The sequence below is a fragment of the Prosopis cineraria genome, unplaced genomic scaffold (genome assembly GCF_029017545.1).
Source record: "Prosopis cineraria cultivar Desert tree isolate PC_DT_omini unplaced genomic scaffold, ASM2901754v1 PC14, whole genome shotgun sequence".
NCBI classification, from domain to species: Eukaryota; Viridiplantae; Streptophyta; class Magnoliopsida; order Fabales; family Fabaceae; genus Prosopis; species Prosopis cineraria.
The window spans coordinates 11,307,926-11,332,099 of record NW_026555345.1 but is presented as its reverse complement, the minus strand read 5'-3'; the positions used below and the strand labels follow the sequence as shown (position 1 = coordinate 11,332,099).

General features: G+C 32.9%; 2 long non-coding RNA genes across 2 annotated transcripts; both read right to left on the bottom strand.

Moving 5' to 3' along the window:
- Positions 1-50: 50 nt before the first annotated feature.
- Positions 51-12,153, bottom strand: LOC129292056 (uncharacterized). Its single transcript, XR_008588851.1, has 3 exons — positions 12,101-12,153; positions 2,963-3,019; positions 51-218 (listed from the first exon to the last, which is right to left on the bottom strand). It is a non-coding gene; the product is annotated as an uncharacterized LOC129292056 (long non-coding RNA).
- Positions 12,154-18,957: 6,804 nt separating this feature from the next.
- LOC129292055 (uncharacterized) lies at positions 18,958-21,120 on the bottom strand. Its single transcript, XR_008588850.1, has 3 exons — positions 20,986-21,120; positions 20,325-20,413; positions 18,958-19,502 (listed from the first exon to the last, which is right to left on the bottom strand). It is a non-coding gene; the product is annotated as an uncharacterized LOC129292055 (long non-coding RNA).
- Between the last annotated feature and the right edge of the window lie 3,054 nt (positions 21,121-24,174).

The window sequence follows — 24,174 nt, the reverse complement described above, 5'->3', positions numbered from 1 at the left end:
TTAATTTGACTAGAACCCACCATCATTCCCCCCCCCCCCCACTTCCCACTTCCTTCACACACCGCTAATGAGATGAGAGAAGACAATGGTCTTTAGTCTCCCCTGTTTTAGCTTCTGGGAATTCAATTCCTTTCTATCTCATATGTATAAAATAGGTGAGGAAGTTGTGCCCCTTCAACAGTAACGTAGTTCCACCCCTGACCATGTGCAACTAGAAACTACAAAACAAGCAAGTTAGGATGTCATGAATAACAATGCTCACGAATACCATAAGACACTAAGGATTAATAAGATTATTATTAACAACTAGCATTCTATATTTAGTTTGATCAAAATATTTTTTTAACCTTGCATGGAATCAAATTATCATCAAAACAAAATATCATTTTTTTTTTCAAAGATTGAAATTCACCAAAATAATATTCCAAAACATAAAACTTTTTCTCATGAATGATGTCTTATAAACTTTATCTATTCCATGCATCAATGTTTATAATCAATGTTTTGAAAAAAATACTATTAATAAAATACTTATTTTAGACAAATCTTTAAATATCAATTAGAAAATGATATCCTTAAAACAAACTTTCCTTTCTTAAGCAAAGGATTACAAAAACTTGTAAAAAAAACATTTTCATCAATCTCAAAGGCATATTTTGTAAAAATATATATATATATATATACATACACATATCATAATTTAACTATCATTCACCATACATATTATGACTTCAACGAGCTAGAGTAATTTAATTAACGAAATATTCAAACTGAAAAATATTTATTGGTATATATTATTTATTCAAAATAATATTTTAATAAAGAAATTCATTGATAAGTTAATTAAAATGTTTATCCACTTATCTATCGAATTCCAAAACCCAAAGATTTACTCCTTTTCAACTTTCACCAAGATCCCCTTCCTCCCCATTCTTAATAATGAACATATAAATAAAGACTTGAATTAATGCCTACAAATTATATAAATTTCCTTCCACTATTAAAGCCACTCCAATCAACTGCAACCAATGAAAATTTCAAAACACCAAAATTCATATCTTAGTTTTTTCATCAAGCATCACCATTATTTTGCCAAATTCTTTCATATTACTTTAGACATTGAAATTATTTAATTGAGACGTGGTCCTCTTCCAGAACTTTTTAACAAATGTTTATGCACACCGATTTCCAATCTGTTCAAATATAACCCCCTAAATGATACTTTAACTTCTAATTTATCAATCATATAACTTTCAAGAATCCAGAATTTAGATAATCTTTTGATAACTTCTTAAATGGGTTCTCTCACCATACCCGTCTTAGATTCACAAATGAAAAATAACCAACCTAGTTAAAGCTTCTTTTGAGATTGATAAAGTTGCGTAAACATTATCATTCAAGGAAAGCAAATCTTCACCAAGTCATTAGCAATTTAAAATTTCCAAATTCCTATGCTCTTTTTTAAATATTGAACAGCATAAAAGAAGAGAAATTTCATAAAATACATAATCAAGCAAAATTCTTCCTAACAAACACCTTAGGTGCATCAATTTACAACCATTCACTCAAACTCCTTAGCCTTCAAACTTTACTCCATAATTTTGAAGCACCAATATTTAGATTTATCATACCCTTTTCAATCAAATCGCCCATCAAGAATTAATTTAAACTCAAGAAAAAACTCAAACCCACACTATCATCATCTTGTTCTTTATACTAAAATTTCAACTTGATTCAATTCCTCCCCCAACTCAGACACATGCACAGCAACAATACCGAAAACAAGAGAAAAATTTACAATCTCAATCACTTAATCATACACACCCAAAATCAAGGAAGAGAATGATTTGAAGTTCCTCACCTCAGGTCAACCACGACAAAGCAAGAGGAAATTTAAAGCTCCTTAAAAAATGGAACAGTGTTGCAGATAAGGGAGGAGGAAGAGGCTTCATGTACATTCATGCTCACATTAGAATTGTAACCTCCTTGAGATTAAATCACACTTAACTCTAAATTTCAGTAATTCAGGGCTTAACTCACAAGAATAACCAAATTGTAGAGTTTCTAAATGAATTTCTCAAAATCTATTGCAAGGAATCTCAATTTTCAACCGCTCAAATCTCAAATATGTTTTAAGAACTCCAAATCAAAGTTTTGAAAACAAAGTGAAAGCTTGAAAATCAATTGGGACCCAAATAAGGAGTTTTAAAACTCAAAATAAATTTTTACACTGATTTTGACACGTATGCCGCGGCTTACGGTTCGTGTGCCGCGACATGTCTCCTCTGTGCCATCCACCGCGGCATGAGGCACCATGCACCGCAGCACATTGTAGGAAATTTGACAGATCAGTGCTGTCATTTGACAGCATAGGGAGTGAACTTCTGACACGTCCCAAATCTTTATTCGATGCCCAATTTAGGTGGTTTTGGTGTCTACTCGGAGCTTTCTCCTAACTCTAACTAATGGCACCAGTTTCACACTCAAATTCATTTTCTATCAAAAAGTTAGACACTAAAACCCATTTTGACACATTTTCACCAAATTTCCTAAATGAGGTGTCCTAACTCAACCACACGTGCCAATAGCTTACACCAACTCTTCTACCACACTCAATGGACTCTTGTAGACTCATGCGACATACCACACACAACCAAAATACTTGTTTCATAAAATCACCACTCAACTTCAATTTTTATAAAGCATAGAGGGGGAGGAAAAATTGCACAAAACTAACCATTTCATTCATATTTCTCAAAAATACATATACTCCTACTTGCACAAGTATTTTGGCCCTATCTATGGGTTCACAACAAAAACTCTCTAACCCAAGGCATAAAATACACTAGATAAACACAAAATCATGCAAGTAGTAAACTAATCATGATAATTTATCCTAGTTGGCAATTACATTAACAATTACACATGTAAACAACTAAAGAGAGACATAAAGAGGATTTACTCTGTAAATCCTAAGTCTTTATGTGTTTTCCCCGACTTGGATCTGATGAGCTAGTCCCTAAAAATATTGAGAATTGAGGGGTGAGTACAATCACTTAGTAACTAAGTTTCACTTAACCCTTACAGTTACATATTTATTGTAAATAGATGCAAAAAGACACATAATACATATATCACACAGTATTGGGCCACAGTTTACAAAACTAACAACCATGTTATTGGGCTTGCCACAAAACACTATATCATGTTGTTTTCAAAAACATAACTTAGGGTCACAAAAATAACAACAATGTGCCCTTAACACGTGCCGGACCACAATACTAACAACCATGTAGCCGGACTTATATACATGATCGTGTGCTAACCTTATATCCTTCTGTTATCTCTGACACAAAACTGACGGCTATCACATGGCTACGTCCTTCACGAACTAACCTAGCCTTCCACTTATGACGAGCCACCAGGCCAGAGTTAACTCTCTCACTTATGTAATCTGGTTTTCCCTAATACTAACAACCATGGGATGTCGTACCCCTAATCTAGCCTCCTCATGAATGGTGGAGACTAGTTAGGTTCGTGTCCCTCATAGAACAAGTGGGACAGTCCCGAATCAACCATGGGATAAGGGCTATCTCCCAATTCCAATGATCGGTGCTAAGGCTAGTTTTCGATTCCAACGGTCATTGCTAATATCACGTGGATTTTCAATCAAACTACTTCTCTCTCTAGGAAAACTCCCGCCAATTATTATGCCATGCATATTTCACACATTTTATGCATTTCAACATTCGTTACTCAACACATGACTCACATAACACATATACTTCATATTTTAACACATAATTCATCAAAATTCTCCACCTACAGTAATAAATCACAATTAATTTCATAAAACATCAAGGGTGGTAGAATCAAGGTTTTCTTTTTCAAGACCATTTCATACTCAAACATTTCCAATATACATCATCAAATTAACTCACAAATCACATTTTTCATCACAATTAACATTTAACTATAAAAATTAAGTTTTTCTTGGTTACCTCAAACCTTTAAGAGATCAAAGATTTACCCCTCACTATATTAACTTTTTCAAGCTTCAACAAGCTCAAAAGGTACCAAGACGAATCTCTCTACAACCAAATCATAAGGATATTTATAAAACAAATCTCTCTTCAAGCTCTATCAATATAAAAACTCCTCATACACTATTTTACCAATTCATAACCACTACCCAATCATACCCAATGGGCTCATTAGATTCCATTAATGCACATTATCATTAATAACACCTCAAACCATCATTAATGCACATTAACATCTCCCAACTACCTCATAAATATCAATTTTTAGATATTAAATGCTTCTATGGACCAACCACTTCTAAAATCATCAATGTGGTGTTCCAATACATTAAATCAATCCCATTAATTTCATTTAAACCAATGGAATCAGACCCATACTCTTATGGATCGAAAATTCATCTCCCAACTCAAACCCTACCATAAATAATCATAAATGAGAGAGGGAAGGGAAGAAGGAAGCACCATAATCTTACCTTGGGTGTTTGGAAGCTTCAATCTATCCTTAATGAAGCCAAATATTGTGCCCTAGTAGAGCTAAAACCAAGCTCTTCGTTTTCCTCCTCTCTTCCTCTTTTGTTATCATGCAGCTCATGAGCTGATTTATTTGATTTTTAGCCTTGTGCCACGACGCATGGCACAAAGGAGCCTGTTATATTCAAATTATGTCCATGCACCATAGTGGACCAACCACGCGCGGCAGCGTGTGGCACAGAATACAACTTTTTACTTTTTCATCCTCTTTCCTTGCCCGGGTGGCCTGCCATCGATTCGAACCTACTTCTAAGGCTGAAATCACAACAATTATGCCAAGTTAAGCCCCTCTAGCCACACACCTCATTAACTCACTAACTACCCTAATTAAGTTAATAAATCAAGGTTAAAATTTTCTGGATGTTATAAGAACAGCAACGGCACATGTAACATTTTAAAATTTTAAATTGATGGCAAAAACAATAAATAAGTAATCAAATTATAACATGTTCAATCACTTACCATAGTAATCAAATTATAAAACATACTATGGTAGAAAGAATTTTCCTTATATCTAAATTATAATAAATTCTTACTAAAACACCATTGACAATCGAAACCAAGGTAATTAAGGGTTTAATCCCAATAAGGACTACTAAATTTGTCAAATTATACAAATGGGGATTCCAAGTTTTTACAATTTAAAATACTTTATACACTTTTAGCATTTACAAATAAGAGTTTTAAAACATGTGTGCAAGCATGGGATTCCAAAAAAAAATGAATGCATTTGCAAAAAAGTGAGGAAATCAGTTTTGACAAAAAATGACACATGCATTGCACGACTTTGACAGCAATTTGCTATCAAATTGACAGCATCTGGGACAAACTTCCAACGTGTCCTATTTCTATATCTGACATCTAATTGGGGTGATCTAGGTATCTATAGAGATATTTCTCCTAACTCTAACTCATGGCATAAGTTTTACAATTAAATTATTTTTTTATCAAAAGTTGGACACTTTTTTCAATTCTCACTCTTTTTTCACAAAAAACTCACAACTAAGGTATCCAAACTTTAACACATATGCCAAAAACCTACACCAACTCTTAAACCACACTTAATAGACCATTTTGAACTTGTGTAAAGCACCACATTTAATCAAATACACATATATCATAAATTCAACAATCAACTCCTTAATATATAAAAATATAAGGGGGAGTCAATTATGCATAAAACACCAAATATTCATCTAAGGACAATCACACACACTTTACCCTACTTGTACTAGTATTTCGGCCCTATAGAAGCTTTACAACCAAATCTCACTAGCTCAGGGCATAAAAAACACAAGATATTCTCAAATATAATGTAACTAGTTAAAAGAATGGTATGAACTTCTAATTGGCAAATTAACAATGTTTAAATATACATAATTTAAACTAGGAGTCCTACAAGTAGGATTTACTCAAAATCATATGCCTCCGGTAGTTTTCATCGATCTTGATCTAATGAGCTAGGCCTTAAACTATTAAAGATTAAAGGGTGAGTACAATTATGCAATAACCAAGGTCAATCTAGCCTATACAGTTGCATATCAATTAATTATGGATGCAAATGGTAATAAACTCAATCTTAATATGCATAAAATCACATATAGCCTATGCCACAAAAATAAAAAACATGTAACCGAACATGCAACACATATCATAGGATACATTACAATTATGCACATCTTGGGGTTGCAAAAATAACAACCATGCACCCTTAAAAGACACGTTGAACTATAATAATGACAACTATATGGCCAAGACTATAAATGCATGACCAATGCCAAGCTTATACCCTTTTGATACCTTCGATATAAAACTAGTGGCTATCTCATGGCTACTTCTATAACTTGAACTAACCTAATCTTTCACTTGTGAGGAGTTACCGAGCTAGGGTTAACTTACTCACTTGTGTACCATGGTTTTCCTTAATTCTAATAACCATGGGATGTCGTATCCCTAATCTAGCCTCCTCATGAATCGATGGAGAATAGTTAGGTTTAAGTCCCTCAAAGAACAAGTGGGCTAGTCTTGAATCAATCATGGGATAATGGCTACTTCTTAATTCTAATGGTCGGTGCCAAGCCAAGCTTCAAATTCCAACGATAAGTTGCTATCACCACATGAATATACCAATCTACTCTTCTCCTTAGGTGAAATTCCTGTTAATAATTATGCTATTCAAATAATAACAAGTTGTATGCCATTCAATGAATATTAATCCCATTATATCATGTTTACAAAATTCTCATTCTCCACTATACTCCACATATCGATATCACATAATAACATACGTTCAATCATCATCATTAATCACACATGTACAAACATACATATTCTTTCAACAATTAAACACAACTTCAAACAATGCCAAATTTGCATCAGTGGGTATTTAAAACACAAAACCAGTTTTAGACCATTAGATTCAACAAATAATTAATTAATAAATAACAATATGAACTACATTTTTCCCCAGTTATCTAAAACTTTTGAGATGTCAAAAGTTTACCCTCAAAGTACAAAATTTTAAAGCTTCTTCTCAAGCTTGAATGGTGCCAATTTGTTTAAATTACAATTATATCACAAAGACATTCATTAATATCCCTTTTTTGAACAATTTCCAATATTCACATTCCGCATTCTCTTCCTATCAAAATCATAACTTACTCTTAATCATACTCATTAGGTTTACCAAGTTTTAACAACCCACATTGTCATTAATGAGCCATTAAACCACTATTAATAGCTTTAACACAACTCCAACAACTATATTTATTGCCATTTTTGGCTATTAATGATCCCTAACAACTAACAAATCATAAAATCACTAATGTAGGGTTTAAATATTTTAAACAATTTTAATTATATCAATTTTAGCTAATGGGTTCGGACCCATAGCTCATATAGACTGAAAATCACTCTCCCAACTCAAACCTTAACTTTAACTTTCATAAAAATGGAAGGAAAGGGAAGAGAGAAGCATAATGCACTTACCTTGGGTGTTAGGAAGTTCCAAAATGTCTCTAAACATCCCCAAATTCGTGCCCTAATAGAGCCAATATCGTGCCTTTCATTTCCTCTTTTTTCTCTCCTCTGGCTTTAGTCTATTTCGTGATCAATATACCAGAAGATTTTGACCATACATCGTGATGCATGCATCACGCGTCATAAAGCATGGTATAGAGAAGCCAACCCCTTACTAGTTCACACACACATGCCACGGTTGATGAACCATATATCGCGATGTGTGGTATAGAATTACTTCCCTCAGATTTTCCCCCTTTTTTCATATTCAGGCAACTTGACTTCACTTTAGACCCTTATTTAAGGCTGGAAACACAATTAATCATACTAATTAGACCTCTCTAGCCATATACCACATCAATAAACTTAATTACCCTAATTAAGTTTGGTTAATTGGGTTTAAAATTCTAGAATTTTACATAAATAACACTCAAAATAGATTATCATGGTAAAAAAAGATCTACTATGGTAGAAAATATTTAAACATATAAAAGCAACCTACCATGGCAATTTAGGAACTAAATAAGCTACTAAAATAAAAATCAATGAAAAGAATATTCACATAAAATATACCTACTAGGATTCCATTTGAAAAATCAATATTTGAAATCTAATAATTGCTTTACAATCACAAACAAGCACAGAAACATGGTTCCCATGGTAGCATAATTTTAGATAATACATGGTTCCCATGGTAGCATAATTTTAGATAATACATCAAATACAATTAATGACTCACGAAAGTGACTCAAGTACACCCATAAATCAACCACCAAACTTTAGTTGGATAATCATACTTTCTAAATAATAGAATTTAATCATAAATACCCAAAAGTGGCCAAAACAATAACCAACTAAAGCCCACTTCTAAAGGTTTACTTAGTCAAAACACATTCACATTTAGCAACGTTCTATCAAACATGTCATAACTTACTGTTTGAGATTTCTAAAAAATTGACCGTAGCATCAATATCTTAAATAAATAGTTAGACCATGAGGGATAGACTATAGCACTTTAGAAATTTAACCCCAATTAATTAAGTCTAATTAAGGTAATTAAGTTTATTGATATGGTGTATGGCTAGAGAGGTCTAATAGTGTGTTTGAATATGGTTTCAACCCTAAATTCAAGCCACAAGAGAAGTCAGGTTACTTAAACATCAAAGGAGAAGAAAATTTGAACAGAGAGATTCTATGCCACATGTTACAGCATGCAGCACATCTATTATGGCACACCTATAGCCATCAATGAAGAAATGACCTCTCTATGCCACGTGCTATAAAAATTGATAGAAATAAGTTTGTGCTAGTTCGTGAAATTAGAAGGAAAGGAAGGAGAAAAAAAAGAGCATTCACTAAGATCTGCTCGGGTTTGAGTTTAAGGATCCTTAAGAATGTTTTAGATTATTTAAACTTAATATTAATGGTTTTACAAGTCTTTAGTTGGTAAGGGCCATTAATGTCTAAAAATTGGCCATAATGAGGCTGGAAGAGTAAAATAGCCATTCATGATTGTTTAATGGCTTATTAATGATAGTATGAGTTAAAGGAGCCTAATAGACTCAATGGGTATGCTTGATAATAAAAGGTTGTGATTTTGAGTGAATTAGAATGATGAGATAAGTGTTGGAATTTATCCAAATAAGAATATTAATGATTATCCTTGTAGTTAAATTGTATATTAGCTAATTTAGCATTATTCAAGCTATTGGAGCTTTGGAAGTGTATGTTTTAAGTGGTGAACCTTTAACCTCTCAAAGGTTGGAGGTAACTGAGGGAAATCTAGCTTGTATAATTGCTTATTAATTAATTGTACCTTGAAAGAAATTGTTTAGAAATGGTGACAGAGATTAATTTATTTTTGATACAAATTTAGCAATGTGATAAATTATGGGTTGCGCAAGTATGTGTATGGATTAATAAAAAATGATATGTATGTTATAAATGTGTTATTGATACTAATGGTTAAGATCGTGTGCGTGTGTGTGAAAATGAACAGTATATGATATTGTCCTTGATGAGATATGTGGAGCATGATGGAGATGGTTTGTGATTAGTATGATATGATGTGATGGTTGTCAATGTTTTTGCATACTATGAGTCAATGTGTGTATGGCATAAGCATTATGGTGGGAGTTCACCTAGAGAGAAGAGTAGTATTAAATCCACATGGTAATGGCAACTTATAGTTGGAATCAAAAGTCAGCTAGCTACCGACCGTTAGAATCGAGTACGTAGCCATTGTCTTATGGTTTATTAGGAACTATCCTATTTGTTCTTCAAGGGACTCAAACTTAACTAGACTCCATCGGTTCATAAAGAGTCTAGATTAGAGATACAACACCCCATGATTTTTAGTATTAGGAAAAATTGCAGATTATAAGTGAATAAGGCAGCCTTAGCTAGGTAGCTCCTAATGAGTAGAAGGCTTGCTTAGTCTAAATTTAGATGTAGCCATTAAATAGCCACAATTTCATGTCGAAAGTATCAAGATAACATAAGGATGGCATTGATCATGTATTTATATTTCCAACCGTATGGTTGTTATTAGTGTGGTACGATGTGACTTGAGAGGGGCACATGGTTATTATTATTGTGATCCCATATATGCATTGTGGTTTGTGCATGTTATGAGATGATATATATATATATATATATTTGTGCCCAACCATATGGTTGTTAGTATTATAGTCATTGCAACCTTTTGAAAATCTTACAAAATTGTGAAAAGTTTATTATTGCCACTTGCATCTATAATTAATTGATATGTAATTGAATAGGCTAGATTGACCTTGGCTACTAAGTGATTGTACTCACCTCTCATTCTTTAATATTATAGAGACTAACTTATCGAATTAGGACCAGGAAAAATGACTAGAGGCATAAGATTCTGTGTAATTCCTAACTGTAGGACTTGTATCATTTTAATTATCTGTATTATGGATAATTTGCTAATTAGGAGTTAATATAGTTTATGTAACTACTTGCACTAATTGTAAAATTTAATTTGATTGTGTATTTTGTGCCCTAAGCTATATGTTATACAATTGTAAAGTTTAAATATGGCCAAAATACTAGTAAAAGTAGGGAGTTGTGTGAACAAATAAATATGATGATTTAAATATGAAATTATGTGAATTGTCTCCCCTGCATGTTTTTGTGATTAAAAGACTGAGTGTTGGAAATGTGATATATGTGTAAATGTTTGGCTATGGTATATTGCACGAGCTTGTGATAGTCTATTGAGTGTATAAAGGTTGGTGTAAGCTTTTGGTACTTGTATTGTGAAATGGACACCCTAGTTGTGCATTATTGTGGAAAAAGGAGTGAATTTGAAAATGAATATTCATCTTTTGATTGAAAATTGATTTAGTTGTAAAATCAATGTCATTACCTAGAGCTAGGAGAAAGCTCTTTGTAGACACCTATATTACCTCAATTGGATATCGAATGAAGAAATGGGACAAGTTGAAAGTTCACCACTAGAGTAATCATATGACAGCAAAGTTACTGTCAAATTTCATGCAATGCGCCGCAGTGTGTGTGCGACAGAGCACGTACAACAAGCCATGTCGCACCTCTATTTTCGGTGTACTGTTTTGCTATTTTCAACTATTTTGCAAATGCATTGACTTATTTAAGATCCATGCTTTTGCATATACATTCTACTCTAATTTTTGAATTAAATGAAGCTATATTTTTGTATTTTAAATTTTGAAAACTTAGGATCCTATTTATGCAAATCTTGAAAACTTAGTAATCCAATTAGGCTAGCCCATGATTACCTTGGATTTTAGGAGTAATTGTGGTTTAGTAAGGATAATATTACACAAACAGAACCCTCATGGTAATATATACTAATATATACTAACCCAATCAAAGGCCGTAAGAGATAGACAGTTCTTATGGCAATATATGTGTAGTTAATCAATAGTAGAGTCTATATGCTCAACAAAAGTCAAAATCATCCTAAATTGGCAAAATATATATTATGTAACCAAAACATATATGTATGACTAAACCTTATATCCCTCCATGCTTCATGCTTGGCACTGAGTCACATGGCTAAAGGTGAGTCAATCTAAGCTACTAGTCATTCATTAGGTCCAATAAGGGTTTACACTTGTAAATCTTAACCAGACAAAAATCCCTTATCTAATAAATTTCAAAATACCCTAACAAGTCAATGCACTATAAATCCAAACAAAAACATATTTCTAGTTCAAACCAGACAAGATATATCTCTAGACAAAAATATGTTTTCAGATAAACTAGATGAGGATATCTCCAGACAAAAAAATGTTTCTAGATAGACTAGACAAGGATATTATTTTCATATCAACATATAATTTCTTCCATATTTAATAACCCAACCCACTTGGCACTTAATTTTCCAAATAACAAATATACATTTTTCTAATATACTATTTTCTAGAAAATATCTCATTTCACAAAATTACACATAATAAATCATAAAGCACTTACTGTAACAAATTAGTAAATGTTACCTTTGTTCCAAGCAAATCAAAGTCCTCCACACATGTGATTTCTCACTATTCTTTATGTCAATACAATCTACACAATCATTTAATAATATAGAGCATTAATTTCACAACTGAATTCAATAACTAACTCTAATTATAGAGTTAGGAAGTCTAGGCCTAACCACACTTAGTATTAAATTAAAGTTACGACCTATCTTAATCCTTCCAAAAATTCTTTCTAAAATCTTCTTACACTTCTACACTCTAAATAAATTCTTAAATTACTCCCAACATCAATATTTCATCATCACATATTTTAAAATTCATCCAAAAGTACATCAAAAAATAAAAAAAATTGTCCTTAAGCATGAAATCATCATTCTTGCACCTTAGAAACATTTATATATGCTCAAATAGATAGCTAGAAATAAAAAAAATATACCAATAATTAGGATTAATCCTCATATTCAACCTTTAAGGCTTAGGGTTTCACCTAAAAATCTCAAATTTGAATTCTAACCTTAAATAAATGTTCCATAGCATTTATTATACTCCCAATAACTTTAATAAACATAATAAATCATCATGGATTCATATTATCTATTCCATAGGAAAACCTTAATTTGAAAATCATCCCAGATCATAAAGAAAACTAGGTAGAATGGTATATTAGATGACTAGGGACTCACCTCAAGTAGTTGTTATAACATCCTAGAGAATTTAACCCTGAATTAGCAAAGTAAATGAATGTAGTTAAGTAAGTTAATATGGTGTGTAGTTACAAAGAGCTAACAAGTGTTATGGGTTGTGGTTTCAACCTTAGGATTGGTTCAAAGTAAAGTCTAGCCACTTGGATGTTAAAAAGCGAGAAAAACAATATGAAATAGGTCTATACCATATGCCACAGCACATGCATGGCATGCCACTGTGCACGAGCCACCAGAAGGCAAGACTCCCATGTTTGTACCACATGCTGTAGCGTGTGGTATAAGTGCCATGGTGCACGGTTATGATTTTATAGAAATAGGCCTTCGTTATATGCTAAAAATAGAAATAAAGAAAAAGATAAATGAAGGAAATGCAAAGAGCTCTTCTAGGGCTTGAAGAATTGGAGCATTAAGAGTGTTTTAAAGCTTCTAAACACTAGAGGTAAGTTTCTTAAATATTTATCTTCCTTCTTCCATTTTTCTTCAATTTAAAAGTTAAGGTTTAGTTGAGAAATATAATTTTCAATCCATAACGGTTATAGGTTTGAGGCCATTTACTCAAATAAAGTTAATGAGAGTTGTTTAAACTATTTGGACCTAGCATTTATAGCATTATGATTTTGGTAGTTGTAAGGTAATAAATACATGAAATTCCATCATAAATGAGGTGGTTAGGGCAATATGGTGTCATTAATGGCTAGTTAGAAGTTTAATAAAGTTAATAGGAGTTAGAAGAAGCTAATAAACCCCATAGGTACTATTGTATATGAAATGATTGAGTTGTAAGAGTTGAAAATGTTGATTTAGATATTGAAATTTATCCTAAAAGGGTAGTTACGATTATTAAATGTAGAGTAATTACAACTTGAAACCATTCAAGCTTCGTGAAAGCTTTGAATGTGTGTAATTGAGGCGTAAACCTTTAACCTTTCAAAGATTTAAGGTAACTAAGGGAATTATTTCTTGTACTTTTACATGTTAATTGATTTGTTGATTTAAATGTTATAAATAAAAGATGTAAAATCATTTGATGCAAGTGTGGCATAAAATATTTGAAAATAAAATACTATGTTTTTATGGAGTTCAATGACTTGATTCGTAAGAAGTTCAATGAAATAGTATTTGTGGAGTTCAATGGTATGATGCTTATGGAGTTCAATGACATGTTGTTTGAGGAGTTCAATGAATGTGTATAGTAAGGAGTTCGATGATATAAAGCAAGTGGAGTTCAATGACTTGGTTATGTGTGTTTATGTGATGTTTCATTTATAACTTGAGCATAATGATGATATTATGCATGCCTGTACATTGAGGATTTACATGCCATGAAAATATTGCATCTTTATGCACTGCATGACCATGAAAAGTGGGAGTTCTCCTAAGAAGAGGGGTAGATAATTAAAATCCATATGGTAAGGCTTTTATTAGAGCTTGATAACTTGCCTGGATTTATTTATACTTATTTTCTCACTTGTTTGATGAGGGACTTGAACCTAATTAGTTTTTCACTTATTTGATGAGGAAGCTAGATTAGGGAGAATAACACTCCACAATTGAGATTTAGGAAAATCATGACCCATAAGTGAGCTAGACAACCTTGGTCAGGCAACCCCTTACATGTGAATGGCTAGGATAGTTTTATTTCATAGATGGTCCTAATGTGTTAGAGCCCATGGTTTTGCATTAGAGGCATAAGGAGGATATAAGAGAGGTGTGGTCATGTATATTATGATAAAAAGGGCATATAGTTGTCTTTATTGTGTCCCTTGAGATGAAATTATATGGTTAACTTTATAATATTGTGAAAATTGATTATCATGTTGTTATGTCATGACTTTATGTCAATGATGATAAAAAAATGAAATTAAGTGTTCCTAAACATACTAAATTGTTATGAGTATGACAATGAATCGCCATTTGTATTTAAATTGATTGATATGCATTAGCATAAGTTAGAAATACCTTAGTTACTGAGTAGTTGTACTTACCTCTTTCTCTTCAATGTTACAAGAGCTAGCTTATCAAGTCAAGATTAAGGGAAACAATGCAAGGCATAGGATTACTATCCTAACTGTGGGCCTCACTCTCATTTTGGTAATTATGTGTATAATTTTGCATGATATTGCCAACTAGGGAAGTAAATGTTTTTGTTTTACTTGCACAATGAGAATGTTGAATTGAATGATATATTTTGGGTGAAAACTAAATCAAGGCCAAAATACTAGTGCAAATAGGAAGTAAGTAAAATTGTGATTATTGTGAAATCATATGATGATTTGTGAATTTAAGGCTTCCCTTTTTATTTTTATGATTTAGGGGTTGAGTATTGAAAATGTGTTATATATATATATTGTTTGTGAGATGTGGTGTATTACATAGATTCATTATAGTTTATTGAGTGTGGCCTAAGGTATACTTGAGGTTTTTGACATTTGGTATGGAACTAGGACACCTAAATTATGTTTAATTTGTGAAAATGAGTGAATTGTGAAAGGGGTATCCAATTCTTAACTAAGAAATTATTTTATTGTGAATTCAATGCCACTAGCTAGAGTTAGAAAAAAGCTCTATTTAGATATCTAGATCACCTCAATGGAGCATTAGATAAAAAAAATAGAGCACGTCAAAAGTTCACCCCTGTTATTGTCAAATGACAGCAGTAAAGCTATCAAAAACTTACAAGGCATCGCGATGCATGGCATGGAGACAAACATGCCATAGCACACATAAGGCAAGCTATGATGCATATCTGCTTTTCTACACTATTTGTGCTTTCTAATTATTATGTAAATACTTTAACTTGAGAAAGATCCTATGCTTTTACATACATCTATAGTTCTGATTTTTGAATTGTAAAGTTACATTAAATTGTTTTTTATTTTGAAAACTTAGGATCTCTGTTTTGTAAGACATATACACTTGGTAATCTTTTTAAAATAATCTCTTGACTATCTTGAAATTGGAGTTAATTAGAGAATATTAAGGGAGACCTTATAGTTGCACAGCCTGAAAACAACCCAAGTCATTAGAAAATTGTGCCCTAGTAAAGCTTCACCGGAGCTTCTCTCTGATTTTCTTTCCTCTCTCACATTTCTATTTGAAAATGCAACCTGGGATGCTTATAACTAACTGTCTTGTTCGCACACGATTAGGATAGGAAACTATCTTGTCTACAAGCAAACAACCCTTAAGTGAAACGAGTGCATTTTGATCCTTTATCAATGCATTGTCAAGCTTTGTGTTGTGCTCATCCACATGTGGTCATATGTTAGGTAGCCCAATTTAAGTCCTAATTAATTGCCTAAACACCCAGTTAACCTCAATTTACCTTGAATACACATTTATTTCTCTAACTAATCCTAGAAATAATATTACTAAAGATTTAACTTCCTTAATTAAAATCTCCATTTCCACCAGTAATTCCTGATTTAAAAATCAAGATGTTATAACACGCACACACAAAGAAGTAGGCATGACCAAGGAGGAGGAGGCAAAGGATCCTTACATACCCAAAATGATCACACAGACAAAGAAAGAAACAAGGAATCATGGCGAGACAAGGAAGTAAAAGAACTTGCAACTCAAACCCTTAGCACAATAGAAAATAGCGAACTCAAACACACCCATATTAGTGACATACCGAAAACATTAAAGGGTAAAGGCGGGTTTTGGGGTTAACTCCTTCTCTTATGGCATTCCTTGTGAAAGTGATATGAGAAGGGGGAAATCATTTTATGATGGGGACAAAATGGTAAATTATAAAGGTTGAAGCAAAAGTAAATAAATAAAACTCTGTGGCACCACTATGATTCAAAACTATGACTTGGTAGATGAGTAAGTAGCACAATTTCCACTAGATCTAAATTCCTTCTTGGTATATTTGTTCCAAGAATTAATAAAAATACAAAGAAAAAATATTTTTCATTAATTTTACTCTTATTTCAATTCCTGAATTGTTATATATCTATTGGCTTACCACGGTAGAAAGGTTTGAAGCCAAATAATAAATGTTAGTATACTAGAAAAATTTAACACCCACATTAGTATTGAAAAACCACTCTGAATCAATGGAATCCCAAGTTTTAAATTCATAAATTAAATCTTTTCAAGCTAAAACATGTATAAATCAGAGTGCCAAATCATATCAGAGCATGAGATACCAAACAAAGTTTAAAACAAGAAGCAAACAAGTTTTTTTAAATCATTCTTAGATTTTTCAGAGTGTTTGCCGTGACTAAGCTCTGGTGCACTGCAACTAATGCTTCTTTGTGCCATGTACTACGACACATTGCACAAAATCCATAACAACACTTTGTTGTTAAATTCCAGTTCCAAGGTTGAACTTCTGACATGCTTTAATTCTCCATTCGACTTCTAATCAAGGTGATTTAGGTATCTATAGAAAGCTTACTTAATGAACTAAATAATATCATTGGTTTGATTTCCAATTTATAACACATCATAAAGTCGGACACCTGAAACCAAAACTACCACATTCTTACACTTTTCAACTTTCAAGGTATCAAACCAAAACTAAAGTGCCAAAAGCCTACAATACTCAAGGGGTTTAAGATAACCTGTACAATGGGCCACAACAGGAAGATACAAGCAAAATACTCATTTTCACTCCACAACCCAATTTTCATCAAAAAGCATAGGGGAAAATAATCAACATACAATCTCTAAAATAATCATTTACAATTATCAAAATACCCCTAAACATACTTGCGCTAGTATTTTGGCCCTAATTAAACATTAATATCTCTCTCTAGCAAAAAACAAAACCTTAATAGCTCATACAACTTGACTTAGACACAAAACACAAGCAATCAATTACAAAGAGATGCAATGGTGCAAGTAATTGAAAATGATTGTCCTAGTTGACAATATCACTATAAATTACACATATAATTAATAAAAATAAAAGGCATATAGTAGAAATATAGATTCCTAAGCCTTTGGTGTCTTTTCTAAAGCTAGTTCCTTTAAAATGTTAAATAAGAGTAAGTATGTAACAGTCACACCCCCCCGAGCCCACTGCTGCGAGTGGTGGACTAGGCCGCGACCACCTCACGGCGAACCAGCCGGCTTTTCCCCTGGTAGTTCAGGGGTTATTCCCCGCACCCACTGCGCTAAGGGAGCCTTCCCAGGTTCGATCCTGCAACCTCTCCTACATAGCGAAGTTGGGGCTGAACCTGATACCATTGAGTGCATAATGTAACACTTGCCCCGAGTGTTATCTAAAAATCACACAATTCAAATAAATTAAGTGTGGTTAAGGAGTTAATCCTAAAACCAACTTAGGAAACAAACCATTTAAATCACTAAGCAAATATACGATTGCAAAGTAAACATTTAAAACCTTAAAAAAAATTATAGGTTCTAACTATAGCGCACGGAAGCAAATTAGACGAAAGAGAAATAAAAAGATACTGTCATGACAGCATTTAAATTGCTGTCATGACAACCCTCCCGAGTCAACTTCTGGGAGGCGTCGTTCCGCCATCCGACCTCCGATCAAAGTGATTTTAAAGCTCACACGTCACATTCAAAGGGTACTATAAGTATACCAAATTTCAAAAAGATCCAACGGTCGGATTTAAAATTAGACATGTTAAAAATTTGATTATTTTTGCTGTCATGACAGCTAAAAAGCTATCATGACAGCACTTTCGGACCAACTTCCGGAGTGCACCATTTCATCATCTGACCTCCGATCGGAGTGATTCCAAAGCCCACATGTCACTTTTAAAGAATACTATTAGCATCTAAATTTTGAAAAAATCCAACGGACGGATTGAATTTTGTGCAGGTTATAAAATCAATACTGTAGCTGTCATGACAGCAATTTAATGCTGTCATGACAGCACCTCCAGACCAAATTCCGGAGTGCGTCGTTTCTCCGTCCGATATCCGATCGACGTGATTCCAAATCCCACACGAAGCTTATAAAAGGTTTTACTTGTGACCCAAATTTTAGAGAAATCCAACGGTTGGATTAAGATTTGGACACCCGGATGCAAAAGTGCAGCTTTTTGGTAAAAACCATTTTCAAAATTGTCCAAATCTCATCCTAATGGTCACAAACCTGTGAAAACACTTTGGACATGTCAAATAAGATTAAAAACACTTGATAGAACATTCAAATGATAGAAAACTCCCATACATCAAAATTTGACCACCCGGGTGCCATTTCCCAAAATGGACCCTAAACCCCCAAAATGCACAAATCATACAAGAGTGGTCACAAATCAATCCAAATACCATGTATTTATATAAATACATATGCTAAACATTTGCACTTGGCTCAGAGCTCCTTGTGGGGCCCACGCACCCACTCTCTCTATCCAAGCTGTATGTTTTCCCATAGCACACCATTTGCAATGCAACCACTTTGCATTTGCTTATAAAATCACATATATATCAAAATAAAGATATGCTTGTAATAGAAACTTGGTCTACTAAGTAAATCCATCAAAACCACACACCATAACCAAGTTTCCTAGCCACAAGTCTGCAAACAGACAAAAATTCATACACAAGCACACAATCCACACATATTCACATACACACACATAATCATATCCTACTGGCACCCTAATCTTAAATACATTACAATATATTTGCTCAAAAGAAAGGGGTTGCAGTTCTTTACAAATCACAAGCAAACCCCTAGCTTTGCTCCTTTCCCCGTCCACCACTAGATCCTTCGCCTGGACCTAGAATATTGAAAAGAAAGGGATGAGACAACCACAGTCTCAGTAACAGCGAAATTTACATTGATTATTACAAAGTAAGCCATAATCAAATAAACGAATAATAAATTCAACATAGTATATAATTTAGCCATTTAAAATGCATGAATGCATGACCTAGGCCGGTATGGCCTTTCATGACCAACAGAATGCCCCCTGGCACTCTTTAACTCGCAGGTAAACCTTATACCTACTTGTACCTCTATAGGCACAAAACATAATTTAAGGCATGATCTAATCCACCGAACCGCCTATGCCCCTTCGACGTGAATCCTGAGCAGTCAAAGCTAACTCCCTCCCAGAGCCAGCCCGACTTACTCTCCATGTGAGGGCTACCTTGGCCTAGGAACTCAACCTCACACTTCATATGTCGGATTCCCTCCCCCACTGAGAGGTGTCGAACACTCAATACACTAACCACTTTAGTACACTGAGCCCACAATACGTAAGACAACACTAAGTACTGACAGTGTGCCATAGAATATCAAAAATCCACACCTTCTCATTAGTGAACTCCCACCGAGATCATGCCTTTTACTCTTGTCTACCTTTCCTGAGTATTGACCATTCAACACTCTAAAGTAGTATAATATTTATAAATCTCATTTCCATAAAAACATTGTTATTAAACAATTAGAAAACATATTTGCACTATAATCAAAGTAGTACCCATAACCCCTTATAAAGCACATTTAATCTTTTAAAACATGTAATGCATGATAACTAGTAATATTTATTCAAAAATAACTAAAACAAAGTAATAAGAAATATAAATTCCCCTGTTACCTCAACCCTTTGGTACTAAAAGGGTTCCCCTTGTACAAAATAGGGCTCGGCTTGTTCCTTACTTCTCAATAAGTTCCACCAACAATTTTCTACAACATATAAGTGATCCACATCACTTATCATGACAAATAGCATTAATGAAGACTATAACTTATACCACACAACTTAGGTCAATGAATCATACTCCACCCTAATGGTCCATATATTGAACCAACCATTCACATAGTATCACTTAACCACCAAAACCATTTATTAGCCATCACTAGGCTAATTTTCAATTTATATAATTTTTTAATCAATTAAAAACCTTTACTTAGTGCCACCAACTTTCACCATTAACCCTTATAATGAAAACCAAACCTTAATTTAAATCTTATTGGGCTCAAATAGCAAAATTATAACTAAATCAATAGGCTTAAACCATTGAGGAGCAAAAACCCAATTTCTCAAGGTTTATTTTGTGCCCAAAACACCTCTTTTCATCCAATTATTCACTCAAAACATTAGATCACTATATAAAAACTCAAAACATGCTCCCTAGAATCCAAAGAAACAAAAGCTTACAAGAATAAAGCCTTTGGGATCAAAATCCAAAAATTTTCTCTTCCAAAAATTGAAGAAAATCAAGAGAAAGAGAAGAGGATTGAAGTAGGGAGTTTACCTATCGTGTAGCCGAGCTCGCAACGGTCGCAAAGACTCCTAGATCCAAGCCTAACTCCCTCCCTTTCTCTTCTCTTCTTCCTCTCTCCCTCTCATACGTTTCCTTTCCTTTCCTTTCCAACTCAATTTCTGCGTTTCTGCATCAATTTTGGTCTTTAAATTGCTGGTCAAAAAGTTTGGGGAAAATTACAAGAAAGGACCCAATATTTTTTATTATTGCACAAAAGCCCGGGTCAACTTTGGTAATTTTTCCCATAGTTAACAATCAAATAAAACCAAACTTTTTCTTAGTAAAATTCAAACTCTAGGCCTCTATTAAATTATTCTAAATTTTAATTTAATTATAGATATTTTATTTTATTTTTATTTATTTTTTTTAAATAAATTTGAGTCTTAAAATTTTTAGGATGTTACAAAGTACAACTACTCAATAATCAAGAAAACTTTAAATCATATGCATGCAACTCAAATCAATTAAGGGATGTAAAATGGGCATTTTAGAGCAATCAAGTTCACACATTATCATATCACATGATATATTGGATGCATGATAATTCCACTTCTTATCTCCTCCTTATACTATTGACTGAATCTGTAGGTTGACAAGAGCTAAATCTGTATGAATGGACTAATCCAAACTTATCAATCATAAGGAGCTACCTAGCCAAACTTGTTATACTCACTCTCGAGCCATAAATTCGCCTATTCTCAAATTCCTTAAAGTGTCACAAGTCCTACCTCAGGTCCAATCTAGGGTGATGTTAAGGACTCAAGGAGTTAGGTAACTTATGCTTACACCCATTCCTGGGTGAGATTCAGGAAAACCTGACTCTAAACTAAACATTAAGGCCACCCATAATATTGATAATATCCATGTGAACATAATATAACTAACTCCTCCTAGGACAAATACTCACCCGATATTTGACCATGCAAGCAAACATAATGCATATTAAATTTCATAGCACAATTCAATTACCATAATCTAAATTCATCATCAAAATTCTCACTTACCATCAAGATATTCAAAATTCTCATTTCAATAAATAATGAACAATTTCCACTTTAATCATTTCTCTTTTATATAAAATAGGCCATACTTACATTTGAGTTTCTAAAATGAGAAATTAATTTTGTTGAGCTACTAAACACTTCTATCAAGATCACAAACACCTATAATTAATCAAACAAGTAATAAGTACAAAATAGAATTCCTCAATTATCTCAAACCTTTGAAAACCTTGATGTTACCCCTATACCACTTGCTTCTCAAGTTAGAGTAAAGCTCAATGATATACCACGAGATTAAGATACAATTAATAGCCATAATCTTTACTAATAATCAACATAAACACTACTTTTAACTCCTAAATTCTCACTTTAATAACCAAACTTTCCAATTACAAACACAATCTCAAATTTAATATGTTCATTAACTCCCATTAATCCCATTTAACTTACTTAAATAAAAAAAATTATCACTCAACAACCTAAATTCTTCCTTAAAGTGCCTAAGGTTTGTCCAAGACCTTAGACCCTAGCTCAGAACCTTATAAAAACTCTTAATCTAGGTATAGAATGCTTAAACAACTCCTATTAATCCTATTTAGATCAATGGGTTCAAACATATAGCCTATAGGTTTGAAAATCCATCTTCCCACAGCAAATCCCAACTCAAATCCTCACTATAATGGAAGAGAAAGGAAGAGGAAGGCATAAACTACTTAACATAGGTTATTAGAGGCTTGCAAACACTCCTAAATAGCTAGATATTAAAGCCCTAGTAGAGAAGTTCCCAAGCTCTTCGTTCCCTTCTTCTTTTCTTTTTTGTTTCAGCTCGCTTGCACTAGCTAATATTTCAAATTTTTGACCACCTATAGATAGATAAGCTTGAATTGTTTCTTCATTTTAGGCCCAAGTAGCCGATCCAAAGGATGTTACCACATTCAATAGGCCCAATAATCATCTCTAGCAATCATTAAACTAATTAATACTCAATTTTACTTAATTAACCTTGATCAATTAATTTAATTTGGGAATTAAAAATTGAGGATGCTACAAGACACAACTCATTGAGCTCTCTAATTCCTTTAACACTTAAACCAACACAAAGACAACGTACACGTAAACTTTCTTTTGCAAAATTATATATAAGTTCTCTGAATTAGCATGCATCCATTAGAGAGGAACAAGTCTCCTACATCTAGTAGAGTTGTTGCACTCTATAGAACAGCACATTGCTATTTTGGCATTTTTCTTCTGTTTTTCCATATTACAATTTTTGCAATTTATTTCAGAACAATAATAGTACCATGTCTACTCCTGTTCTGTAGTTATTGCATTTTGCTTCATTTCTATTTCTTTATTTTCTTTATTTTTAAGCATGCACTAAGGGATATTGTGAAAAAAGATCCTAAGAACTCAACATTTGATTTAGAAATTAGGTTTAACACACCATTTAAGGAAAAGATCCATTGGTATGCCCACACAACAAAAACAATGCCAAAAAAAAATTTGCATACATGATGGGACACTTGCATGTGTGACCATTATTTTAAGAACTAGATTCGATTAGATGGTTAGACTGATAGGTTCATTGATTAAAGCTATTAATGGCTCGGTTTCAACAAAAAACTATTTTCATGGTTGAATTAGGTTGCATAGGAGTTGAATCGTCATTGAACTACAAAAGAAACAATTTTCAAAGAATCAGACTGGTCTAAATATAATATAAAAAAGGCTATAATTTTATAAAAAATAGAAAAATTCCAAAATTAAACCTTATGAAAAGCCAACTTCATTTTTAGACCCTTGACATGTATATAATATGATTTAGGACTATTTTTCTAGAAAGATATTGATAGTTATAGGTGCAAATGTAAATACTTTTAAGCTTGCTCTTACATGATTTAACCAAGATTTATTTATATTTGACAAGTTATAAAACTATAATTTGTAATATTATTTATTTATAGTCATATTATGTTATTTTATTAACTGCTTGACATACTATGAATTTATTTCTTATGTATATTTCATATATGCATCTAATATTATTTTTAATTTAATTTTTATTTGATTATTACATTACTAGTTCAACCACCAGTTAAACCATATAAATTGAGAACCATTGATATATTCAGTTTGATGTCCACTTAGGTTTTTAAAACATTAGGTATAGTAATGCCAC